Consider the following 13,458-nt stretch of genomic DNA (forward strand, 5'->3'; position numbering starts at 1 on the left):
GTAGATCGTAATAAATTATGTATGAAGTTATGTAATATCTAGAACTACTGCTAAGAAAGTTATAAAAGAAATGTGGTAAAACCATTAGAGATAAATTAATATGAAATTCTAAAACATGTTCTGGTGAACCCATAGGAATGCAGGGAAAAATATAACAAGAAAAACAATGAACAGAAAAATAAAAAAAAATGTCAGGGTTAGGCCCTAATAATATAAATAATTTAGTAAGTCTAAATAGACTTCTCTACCAATAAGGGAGAGATTGGCAGGATGGATTTAAAATAACCCAATTATATGTTGCCCTTAAGAAACAATTCAAACCTAACAATATAAGTGGACTGAAAATGTAAGGATAGAAATATATGCCAAATAAACCTTAACCAAAAGAAAGCACAATTGAATGTATTAGTATAAGATAAAATGAATGTCAAAGTAAACACAACTACCAAGGACAGCAAAGGACATTACACCATAATAAAAGGGTTAACCCAGCAAGAAAATGTAGATCAGACAACCAAGTTGCAATGTGATATACCTGTCAGCAAAAACTTAGAGAACTGAAGAAAATACACAAATCCACAATTATAGTTGGAGACTTCAACAATCCTCTCGCAACAACTGGAAGAACAACTGGACAGGAAACAATCAGGCATATAAAATAATATCATCAATGAGCAGTTTCTGATTTATAGGTATAGAATATTATCCCAAAAGAGCAGGACACAGACGTACCCAGGGAATATACATCAAGCTAGATCACGAGACAAATATTAACAAACAGAAAACTACTGAAATTGTGGAGTATGTGTTCTGACCAAAATGGAATCAAACTAGAAATTAGTAAAATAAAGGTAATAGGAAAATCTCCCCCCAACCTGGGTGTTAACATTTTTGTAAATAATCCTTGAGTTAAAGAAGTTTTAAGGCAAATCTAAAAAGTACATTGTACAGAAAGAAAAAAAAATCAAAATCTGTGAGACTTTGTAAAAGCAATGCTGGGAGGGACACTCATAGCATTAAAATTTTATGTTAGAAAAGAGAAAAAAATCTCAAATCACTCTAAGCTCCTACTCTAAGAAACTAGAAAAAAAGAGTAAATAAATCTAAAGCATTTAGACTTATTTTCCAGGTCAGTAATTTGCAGTATGATACTCTCTCATGGTGCTGGGCTGCATCAGCAAACAAAACAAAGAGGATAATCAAGACAAGAACAGGAATCAATGAAATTGAAAACAACAGAGAAAATCAATGCAACAAAATCCTAGTCTTTTTTTTTTTTTAATTTTTGAAAAGATGAATAAAATTGGCAAACCTCCAACAAGACTAAAAAGGAAAAAATAAAGACAAATTACCAATACCAGAAATGAAACAAGCAATATCATTATAGGCCCTAGATATATCAAAAGGATAATAAATAGGGTAAACAATTCTCACACATAAATTAGGCAATTAAATAAAATGATCCATACAATGACCACACAAACCACCACAATATGTCTTGCAATACGCAAAAAGTAGTTGAGTAGTTCTGCAGCTGCAGATGGTCCCCCCTAACTTATGATAGTTGGATTTATTAGGTTTTTGTTGTTGTTGTTGTTGTTATTGTTGTTTTTTTGGTGCTGAGGATAGAACTCATGGCCTTACACACACGAGGCACATACATTACCCTCAGCCATGGGCTTATGATTTTTTTTGGCTTTGTAATGACTCCAAAGTTATACACATTCAGTAGAAACCTTACTTTGAATATGAATTTTGATCTTTTCTGGGGCCAGTGACAACATCGTATGATACTTGTTTGATGCTGGGAAGCAGCAGCTAGCCATAACTCCCAGTCAGCTATGCATTGCAAGGGTAAATGATTGATATTTTGCATAATGTATTCAGTAAATTACCTGAGATAGTCAAAACTTTATTGACAATATGCCCTATGTTAGATGTTTTTTTTCATCGAACTATAGGCTCGATTGTATGTGTTCTGAGCACATTTAAAGTAGGTAAGACTAAGCTATAGTGATTGGTAGTTTAGATGAATTTAATGCATTTTCAACTTGATTGTACCTTCAACCTAGAATGACTTTATCTGGGCATCATACCACTGCAAACTGAGGAGAATTTGCATATGACAAAGAAACACAGGCAAAGTTGTTCAACACCCCAGCCTATAAGGAAATTAAGATCACAATGAGATCTCACTATATATGAATGAGCATAACAAAAATAAAAATACTGAAAATATACAAATGCTGAGTACGGGTGCACAAAAATCATCTCTCTCATACATTGCTGAAGAAATGTATAGACGCTATGGAAGTTGATGTAAAAATTGCTTAAAATAATAACCATACACTTAGGATATGGTGGACAATCTTAACTTCTCAACATTTATCTCAGAGAAGTGCAAACTAATGTCTACACAAAAATGTGTACGTGGTTGCTCAAAGAATCTTTAGTTATAATAGTTTAAATCCAGAAACAAAACATCTTAAAATAGGTAAGTATTTAAACAACTGTACTACACATTTTAAATGTTCCCCAAAGGCCCATGTGTTAAAGGACTCAGTTTTCAGTTTGGTACTCTTGGGAGGTGGCAGAAACTTTAAGAGGTTGGTGCTTAGAGAGGTCTTCCAGTCAAGGGCTCCGCCCTTGAAGGAAATATTGAGATTCTAGCTTCTCCTCTTTCTCTTTCATTCCCAGTTGTTGAGAGCTGTGACTGGGCATGGGAGAGCAGTTACTGAGATCAGGGGTCTTGATGCCCTCATGGCTGTGGCATGCCCAGTTCCTGGTAATGTTTCTGTGCAAAGGCACAGAATGCCTAGCTACTATGGCATTGCCCTGCATAAGGACACTCTGTGCAAGAGTTCTATCAGTTCTAACCTTGATCTCAGGCACAGAGCTCCCCGGAAGGAAGGAATTCTTATGCTAGACAACCAAATATTTCACCAGCTCCACTTCTCCAGTCCCTGCCTGCCTTACAGTAACTTTAAACAATGGATTTTCTTGAGAGCTACACAAAGCTCCTAACATTGCACTTTGCAACTGTGGATTGCAACTATGGAAAAGTTACATAGAATGTCCTAGTTTCTGTAACTTTCCTGAATACAAACAATAATAGTGGCATAGTCTTTAGCCTGATAATGAGAGATATAAATAAAGATTGCAGGCATAACTCTTGAGATCTCCATCTCCATCAGATCCACCTGATCCCAGCTTAATCTTCAAGATCTGTGTCTGTGAATCTTTATTTTCCAATCCCCCTCTGCCCCTTGCTGGACCTGAGAGTTTGACACTCAGTCATAAGATAAATGTTTTTGCCCTATTCTTCTGCCATACTGCCCAGCCACAGGCCTAAAGTGAAATGATGAAGTTTGAAACCTCTTAAACTGTGAGGTAAAATGAACTTTTCCTTTTTATAAGTTGATTTTCTCAGGTATTTCTTAAGGAAAGATGATCAACTTGTACACCTGCAGCATGTAATATTACTCAGCAATAAAAGGAATAAACTATTGATACTTGCAACCAAAGACATTAAGTTGAGCAAAAAAAAAAAAAAAAAAAAAAAAAAAGCCCATCTATCTCAAGAGATGTGACTCCATTTATGTGATGAAGTTTCAGAGATGGAGAGCAGATTAGTAGTTGCCAGCATAGGGAATGCTGGGGGGAAGTGGAAGTGAGTGAGACTATAAAGAGGTAGTGATAGGGAAATGTTTTTGGTGATGGGTTAGAGTCCTTTCTTGTTGATTATGTGACTCTGTATATATGATACAAGACAGATGTAGATACACATGTTATATCAATGTCCATTTCCTTCTTTGGATATGGTACTATAATTACTGAAGGTGTGAGCTCCTGTAATCGGAGGAAACTGAATTAAGTAGGAATGAACTGCTCTGTTCTATTTTTGGATCTTCCTGAGAATCTATCATTTTCTCAAAAACAATTAAAAAATTTTATCATCGAAGCATTAGATGACTAGTACTATATTAGACAAGACTATGGTTTAGAATTTTATTTCTTTAGTATTGGTTCAGGTAGAAAGTCAATCTAAAAGATAAGCTGAAACCATTGGGAAAAAGCAAAGTATAGGGTTGGTTACAAGCCCATGTGCTCAGATTATAATGTTTTACTAGATAGACTTCGCAAAAAAATCTTTTTTATTCCTATTTAAATGACAATGAATTTTAAAATTCCTCCCTTCCATTGAATGATTGACAATATTTATATATAAACTTGATATAGATAATCTGTGCATAAGGATTTTTATTCTGTTATTGTAGCTATGTAAAAAGGGAAACTATATTAGATCTTTTGTTCTACTTAACCATAGCAACAATAGACATTCTATACTGAAAAACGTTATTTTTGAAGTAAAGATATTATCAAAGTTTAATCAAAATCTTTCACATTTACAAAGATATATCTGTATATATAAAAAAATCAGAGCAAATAATCATATCCTTATCCTAACTATATTTTCTCATGTGTTTGCTTCTTTGAATAGGTGTTCTGGTGCTTTTATTGTAGCTACAATGTGGAGCAGGAGATAAGAGTGATCAATCAGAGTTCACAATGACTTGTAGAAGCAGGAGACAGTTGTGGCTAGACACAGCATTCAACAGCATGTTTTTATGAGTGAGGTGCCACATGCCTAGTGACACCATGAGCCAGCCTTTTGGCTGCTCTTCAGCAGGTCATGAAGAAAGCATTAAAATTCCATACAATAAGTTTTTTTCTATGCTTTTAAACTTCTCCTCAGATTATGAAAATGCTTATTAAAATAGACTTTAATTCTGCTCTTTGTTATCTTCTGCAACTTCCTGAGTTGGGCAAAGAAAAATCTTAAGCCTAAATATAAAATATAGTAAGTTAAAACATTATAGAAATAACTTAAATCTAAGAGAAACCAAACTTCATTGCTAAAAAAGTTTTATTCGTTTTTTTTTTTTTTTGTGGTAGGAACATTTAGCTTGATACCTTCTTAACATAATTTTAAATGCACAATATAGCATTGTTAAGTATAGGTACAATATTGTACAGCATGTTCCTAGAACTTATTCATCTTACCAAACTGAAACTTTATATTCTTTGGACAGCAAGCTTCCATCCCTCACACCAATTTTTAGTAACCACCATTCTGCTCTCTGTTTCTGAGAGACTGACTATGTTAGATACCTCTTGTATGGGGAATCAGTGTTTGTCCTTCTGCAGCTGACTATCTCACTTAGCATGACATGGTTATCTATGTCCTTGCATAGGGTGGGATTTCCTTTTAAAAAAAGCTGAACAATATTCCATAGTGTGTAGTTACCATTTTTCTTTATCCATTCATCTTGGATGGATATCCATATCTTGGCTCTCATGAACAATGCTGCAACTAACATGGGAATACAGACATCATTTGGAGACCTTGATTTCAGGTCTTTGGGATATATGTTTCAGAATGGAAGTACTAGGTCAGATGGTAGCTCTATTTTCAATTTTCTGAGGGACCTTCATACCACTCTCCATTTCCATCATCAGTGTACAAAATCTCCCTCTTTCCCACATCGTTTTGATGAGTTATATAAGGTAATTTGCATTTGCCTGATGATTGGTGAGGTTAGATGCATTTTCATTGTCTGTTAGCCATCTATTTGTCAGGATTTTTATTTTTTTTTTTTTGGTGCTGGGGATTGAACCCAGGACTTTGTGCTTGCAAGGCAAGCACTTTACCAACTGAGCTATCTCCCCAGTGCTAGTCATTTGTATTACAGGGATAAAACTCATTGATCAAGGTATGTAAATCTTTTAAATTGTGCTCTTCCATTTGGTTTGCTAGCATTTTGCTGAGGATTTTGCATCTGTATTTATCATGGATACTGTCCTGTAGATTTCTTTTCTTGTAGTATCTTTGATTTTGATATCAGGGTAATTTTAGCTTCATAAAATGAGTTTGGAAGTGTCCTTTTTTCTTCTGGTTGGTTTTTTTTTTTTTTTTTTTGGTAAGAGTTTAAGAAGGATTTTTGTTAATTTTAAAAATACTTGCTAGAATTAACTAGTGAAGGCATCTGGTCCTGGACTTTTCTTCCTTGGGAGGGTGGGGGTTGGTCTACTGATTTAATCTCCTTGTTTGCTATCCTCCTCCTCCTTCTTCTCCTCCTCCTCCTTCTTTTTCTTTTCTTCTTCCTAGTCTTCCTCTTCTTCTTCTTCCCCTTCCCCTTTCTCCTCCTTCTTCTTCATCCAGATCCGTTTATTTATTTATGTATTTCATTTATTAGTTATATAGTACAGTAGAATCCATTTTGACATTATAAGAGCATGAACTATATCTTGTTTTAATTCAGTTCTCAGTATCTCTACTCCCCTTCCCAATCTCCCCTCTCTCTACTGATCTTTCTGCCATTTACCCATGGTTATTTTAAAAAATTGATTTCTTGTGAATGTGGAGTGTATGTTTCTAGCAATTCATCCATTTATTCCAAGTTATTCAATTTGTTCACGTTAAGGATAATAGTAGTCTCTTATGATCCATTAGAGACAAATTTCTGTTGGGAATCAGTTCTCATTTATCTACCATTATTTCTGACTTTATTTATTTGAATTTCTCTTTTATTAGTAGAAATCATAGGCAAGACAATTTCTCTTGAGCTTTGCCAGTTTTGGGGAAAGGTAATGTGGATAAAGTGAAATTGTTCCTCCTGATTATTTCAATGTGATTTCTCTTGGTTTGTGATTGTCTGGGGTGCTGCATCTTCTTAGCTACATTTTAGATTACCCATGAAAGTATTTTGGTCCATGTATCATTTTCTAGTTTGGTGTTTCTTTGAGGTGATGAGGGTAGTGAACTCCTATTCTTCCACTTTGCTAACATCACACTCCCAAAGCTTGTTTCTTCAATTATTACAAAAACTCTACAAATCTACTTATATAGGTCAAACTACAATTAAAAAATTAATCCTCTGCCATGAAACTTTAGATTTCTATTCTTACACTTAAGCAGTGCCTTGCTATATTCTATGGTGTTATTCTGAGCTTAACAATTCACAGCAAAAATAAAGTTTGAGCTCATAAGCCCCAAACTTGTCCATTAAAGTCAGTTGTAGAAAGAAATGACAGATGCTCCATTGTGTTGAGAACCAGCATTATCTAATTTTTGGCTCTTAATCAGACTCTAGACCATGTGAAATTCATCTGTCGCTCTAACTTTTCTGTTTTAATCATATCAATTTGCCAAAGTACTAATTCCTTTGTATCTGTGTCCCTACCATTGTGCACACAGACTAAATGGGCTCCAATTAATGTAATAATATGTTTCTGAAAAAGCAATCATCAACCATAGGATTGAGCTTAGGCTAGAAGCTTCTCAGTTCAAATGATAGTTATTAAAAGACAAGAGCTGAATGCCCCTGCTTTGGGCTGACTCGAAAAGAATGATCCCAAACAAATGAACTATGACACAGCTCAATTTTTGCAAATTCCTGGGAGCTTTGGCAAAATGCTTCATTTTTATGATCTGTGAACCATAAATAAGAACTAACTTCCATGCACATTTTCTATCAATTTTCCTTTTATACTACACATATAAAATAGGACGTGGTAGAGTTTCTCAGTTATATCTGGCAAAGCTGTTGCTGACCAGTATCTAGTGAGGGAGAGAGTTGAGCAGCAGCCAGATTTTGCTCTTCTTTGCTTAGAAATCCTAAGAACTTAAATTTGGGGGAAATTAAGATATTTATAGAGATCATAATTTGGAGCTAGCTTGTTTTCTTGGAATTAGGTCACAACTGTGCTGAGGGAAGAGGCCTTTTTTATTCCCATATTTCTTCCCCAAGCTATTCTCCACCTCAATTCCTGTTTTATGACTTTGAAATACAGAATAGGATTTGCAAAAATGTGGGGAAGAAATTCTTGAACTTAAATCGTACAGACTATTCTTTTTACTTCCTTTAACCTTCTATGACAATACCCGAGTGTTTTAGCAATAAAAATATATTGAAATGTTCCTTGTTCCATTTTTAGCTTTTGTTTGTACAAGATTCTTAGCATCACTTAGATTCAATTAACATTATTAAGACATATTTTGGATATGTTATTTTATTCAAATCATGAGAATGGTTTTTAATGCTATTTAAAAGATTCATTTATGCTTTCTAAACATTTATTGCAGGCTTACTTTATGTAGCAGCATGTTAGCCACCACCAATATTTAGATGAAAGAAGCAGTTCCTGCCTTGAGAGAATTTCCAGGCTAGTGTTGGGTAGAAAGATGAACAATAATTATTAATACAAAGTGAAAATTGCTTTCTTATTTAGTTTTTGCTTAATAATCTCTGGAATAAATAGAAAGGAATATAGAAAAGCTCTCTTACTTTGGTAGCCTTCTTCAAAATAGAATGACTTCCTGCAGTCATGGCTTTGCTGCAGAAATGAAGACCTCAAATTCTCAATTTTATCAATTCTTAAAATTGTTTTAGAGTCCTGGATCTTAAATGTTAGGTACTGTGAATATGCCCCTCTGACCTTCTTATGATGTTGCTGCCTCAGCTATTTTGTCTGAGTTAATTGCCACTATTGGGGGCACAGTCACACCCAGGGTGAGACCAGCCCTCTGAGTTTTAGAAGGGGCTTCTACTTTCTCTCTGATTGCTTCATTTTAAGAGGCAAATCACATCTTTCCTTGAAGTTCTCCTGACATAGAGAAAACATTTGTCAAGTTTTCACTCAAGACTTGACCATACTGGGAAGAGACTGTTGCAGAGGAGATAATTTGCTATTATTGCTCTGTTGCAGCTCTACCCTGCAGCTTTCACCAGACCCAAGGCTTGTCTCCACCCAAGCTGCCTTCACCAATGGGAGGATCTCAGTGCCTGACCCAGCGTGCAGGCCAAGGCTGTGAGACCCATGGAGACGATCAAAGATGTTCACACTTCTCAGCCTGCAGGGCACCCCTTGAGGCTCATTTTCTTCCCTAGTCTCAACATCTTTCCAGTATACCTGACTCTGGGAATATCTACTGAGGGAAAATCCCAGTCCTGTCCATAACACACCCATATTTGAAGAGTACCATTGTAATGTGAGATCAGTATGTTTCTAGAATTCTGAAATATATAGTGTTAGTAAATACCTTGTCCACTCAAAGTTGTCCAATTGAGGCTGAAGCACAACAAAGGCACTGAGTTTCCTTTTCATTCTCTTACCACCAAAGGAAAAAGAAAAACTAAAGTAAACTAGGGTCTAATCTCAACAAAGTTCTTCCCATTTCCTATATGTAAAAATTAAAACAACAACGTGATAATTCACCAAATGATAGTTTGAAGATTCTTTAGGAGACCTTTATCAAATTATCATCCAAAAAATAACAAGTCATGTTAGTTTACCACCCTATCTAACCTGTAGCAAGGATATAAGTATACTTCATAATAATAATAAAATATATACTATAATATAACAGATGCTATTTTTAACCATATAAACATATAATAGTGTAATTATACAGGTAAGGGCATGTATAAATCAATTATTCATGCATTTATACAGCACATCTATATATACATAAAGTATATATTTTCACTATATATATTATATATATAAAATATATATATATATTATACATAAACACACACACACACACAATATACACTATAACTGTGTCTGGTCTAGGAGATGTTATATTAAACAAAATGAAGTACCTGCTCTCATGGAACTTACCTTATTGTGGAGAAGATAGACAAATTAAGCAGAAATGTAATATCCAGTGTTTTAACTGGAATTAATAAGTGCACAAAGAAAAGTGATGCAGCAAAAGAAACACTGGTTTGTGCTTTTAATCAAGGCATAGTTTGTAGAATATTTTTCTGGAGAAGGTCTAAGCAGAGATTAGACAGAAATCACGTAAATATCTGGGGCAAGAGCATTACAGTCTGAGAAAAGAGAGCACACAGATCCCAAGTGAATAAATTCATAGTATGTTTAAGGAGAACAAAAAGTCCAATATAGCTAGAAGAGATCCATGAAAATGAGATGTGGAAATACTGCAGAAAGCCCAGGACGGAATCACATAGGAACACGCAGGTTATGGAAAGGACTTTGAATTCTATCATCAACTTCATGAAAAATTAGAATTAGGCATAAGTTCAAGTAAGGAAAAATGTATAGCTTAGGAAAGATAGAATATCAATTCTCGTTCATACAAAAACATTAAGATCATACAAAGACATTAAGATATAGGCATGCTGTTTAGCTTCCTAAAATTGCAGGGACCTAGACTCTTCTCTCTTGCTAGTCAATCATCCTTAGAATGTGGCTTCTGCCTCAGGGACTGAAATGGCTGAATGAGCTCTAGTCATCAACCTGACATTTCAACTACCAGAAACCACAAAGAAGAAAAAAAGAAAAAGAAAAAGAAAGGCTCTATCTCTAAAGTTAGGTCCCCAAAAGTGTACAAGACATTTCTACTTGCATTCCATTGAATACAGCCTAGTCTTGTGCTACCCCTAGCACTGAGAGAAAGTAGGAAATGCAGTTTTAATTCTAGTAATTTTTTCATCATACATCTTGAGTTCAATTTCCAAAGAATAGTAAGTAGACATAGGTGGATGATGAGTCAACTCTGAAGCCGTAAGTCACTGGAGAGTGTCAAGCACAAACCCCACACAAACTCGTTCATATTGTAGTATTAGTCAGCTTTTCATCATTATGACCAAAATATCTGACATAAGCAACTGAAAGAACAGTGCTTTATTTTGTCTCAGTTTCAGGGGTTTCAGTCCATGGTTGGCTAGCTCCAAGGCAGACACATCTTGGCAGAAGAGCATGGTGGAGAGAGCTGATCAGATTATGGAAGCAAGCACAGACAGTGACCCAGGAAGGGGCTGGGGACAAGGTATACACATCCAGGGTGCCCCATCACCCGTTGACCTACTTGCTCCAACTAGACCGCACCATGTACAGTTCCCACCACCGCCCGCTCTCGTCATGGAATTCTTAACCCCCAGTGGATTAGTCCACTGATAAGGCAGAGTCCTTCCGAACCAATCACTTCCTAGGAGAGTCCTACTTCTGAACATTGCTGCACTGGGGACCAAGCTTTCAACAAATGAGTCATTAGCAGATGCCCAGTATCCAACCATAACAATTATTAAAGGATCCTTTTGCTTGCCATGTGAAGAATGGAGGACTCAAGAGTTTGAGCAGGGAGAACAACTAAAAACCTACAACACCAATTGAAATTCTGTTAAGGTCAGCCTAGTAAAACTTCAGATCTGTAGTTTCAAAGTTTTGCTTAGAAATAGCCGAATATCAGGTGTTTCTTCCCTATGTTTTGATTTCTTTGATTATTCACTTAATATTGCTTCAAAAACACAGTCAGCAACTCAGGAGCTGAGGCAGGAGGATCACAAATTTGAGGCCAGCTTCAGCAAGTAAATAAGGTTCTAAGCAACTTAGTGAGACCCTGACTAAAAATAAAAAACAAAAAGAGCTGGGGCTGTGGTTCAGTGGTAAAGCCCCTCTGGGTTCAATTCACAGTCTTAAAAAAGTAGTTAATGTAGAAAACTTTTTCTATATCCTTATTCCAGTGAAATGCTCATCAAATCTTATTGAAAGAAAAGTCTATTAAATATAAAACTTGTACAACATTTATGACAAAACATATTAGCACATGTTCAGTACACTACCAGTCTTTAGAGAAATCATTTAAATCACCATTACCCACTGCATGACACAACCTCATCACAGAACATTTTCCATTATTCTCTTGCCAGCCTAGATGGACTAGCTTTTGAAATATAATTTCCACTTAATACAAATATCTCTTCTGTGAGAGGCAAGTTGGGGAGGCAGAAAGGGGGGGGTGAGGGAGGGGGGAGAGAGAGAGATTGAGAGAGAGAGAGAGAGAGAGAGAGAGAGAGAGAGAGAGAGAGAGAGAATGAGTCATTCTTATGGAGGGCCAGTACTGAAAGCAACAAGAAAGATAATCTTGAAAAGTAACATAGAATTTTGACTATTTCCCTGTAATTTTTCATATTAATCATTCTTACTAATGTACAGATTTATTTTTCACCAAGAGAGAAAAATTATGCTTCATTTCTGAACAGACATGTCTTCTACCTTGGCTATGAACATGCAATTTGTGTTATACATGCCTGAGGCCAAAGTAGAGGGGAGAAAAATATAAGAAGAAAGAGAGCCAGGAAACAAGCCGGTACTCTTTCATCAGCTAAAGTGCACTGGATTTAATTTCCAAAATGACTTGATGTGCTTGATATCTTGATATTAAGAGCAGCTGATTGAGCAGTGATCTGTTAAGAAGAATTAAGAAAATCCCACTGATTACAAATATTTCCTTGACTTCTTTGTTAATGTTTTTATTGGTGCATTATAGTCATACATAATATTGGGTTCATTTTAACATAATCACACATGCATGAAATGTAATTGCTCTACTTCAGTTCCCAGTACTTACTCTTTCCCTTCCCTGTGCTCCATCCTCTACTGGCCATTCTTCTATTTATTTATAGTATTTTTAATTGGTGATTTATAGACATACATAAAGGGGAAATTCACTGTGGTACATTCATATATGTACACAGCATAGTCATTTTAATTCCATCATTCCTCCCTCCATCTTCCCCTACAATCTCCTTCCTTTATCCACTAATCTCTCTTTTATTTTCATGGGATTGTCCACTCTTCCTGCCACTTTATCTTCTTTATTTTGGTCTATTTTCTGGATCTGACAGAAAACAGTTTACCTTGACTTTCTGAGCTGGCTGATTTCACTTAGAATGATGTTCTCTGCTTCTATTCACTTTCCTGCTAATTCCATAACTTTATTCTTCTTTATGGCTGAGTAAAACTCCATTGTGTATATATACCACATTTTCTTTATCCATTCATCTGTTAATGGGCACCAGGGCTGGTTCCATAACTTGGCTATTATGCATTGTGCTGCTATAAACATTGATGTGCCTGTATCACTACATTACACTTATTTTAGTTCTTTAGGATAAATACCAATGAGTGAGATAGCCAGGTCATGTGGTAGTTCCAATCCTAGTTTTTTGAGGAATCTCCATACTGCTTTCCAGACTGGTTATCCTAGTCTGCAATCCACCAATGATGTACAAGTGTACCTTTCCCCCTACAATTTCGCCAGCATTTATTATTGTTTGTATTCTTGATCATTGCCATTCTGACTAGAGTGAGATGAAATCTTAATGTAGTTCTACTTTGCATTTCTCTGATTGCTAGGGATGTTGAACATTTTTTCATATTATTGTTGGCTATTTGTGTTTCTTCTTTTGAGACATTTCTGTTTAGTTCTTTTGACCATTTGATTTTTTTTTTTTGGTGTTAAGCTTTACGAGTTCTTTATATGTTCTGGATATTAATCCCCTGTCAGAGGGGCAGCTGACTGGCAAAGATCTCTCATTCTGTGGGCTCTCTCTTCATGCTTTTAATTGTTTCCTTTGTTGTGCA

At 35.6% G+C, this 13,458-nt stretch overlaps 1 protein-coding gene across 1 annotated transcript in view; it reads left to right on the forward strand.

Moving 5' to 3' along the window:
• The window catches only part of LOC306664357 (bromodomain-containing protein 7-like), a gene marked incomplete at its 5' end in the record, with an annotated part of 34,328 nt that overhangs the window by 67 nt on the left and 20,803 nt on the right, over positions 1-13,458 (forward strand). The gene's annotated exons all lie outside the window — the stretch shown is intronic.

The sequence above is a fragment of the Sciurus vulgaris genome (assembly GCF_902686455.1).
Source record: "Sciurus vulgaris genome assembly, chromosome: 6".
Lineage (NCBI taxonomy): Eukaryota > Metazoa > Chordata > Mammalia > Rodentia > Sciuridae > Sciurus > Sciurus vulgaris.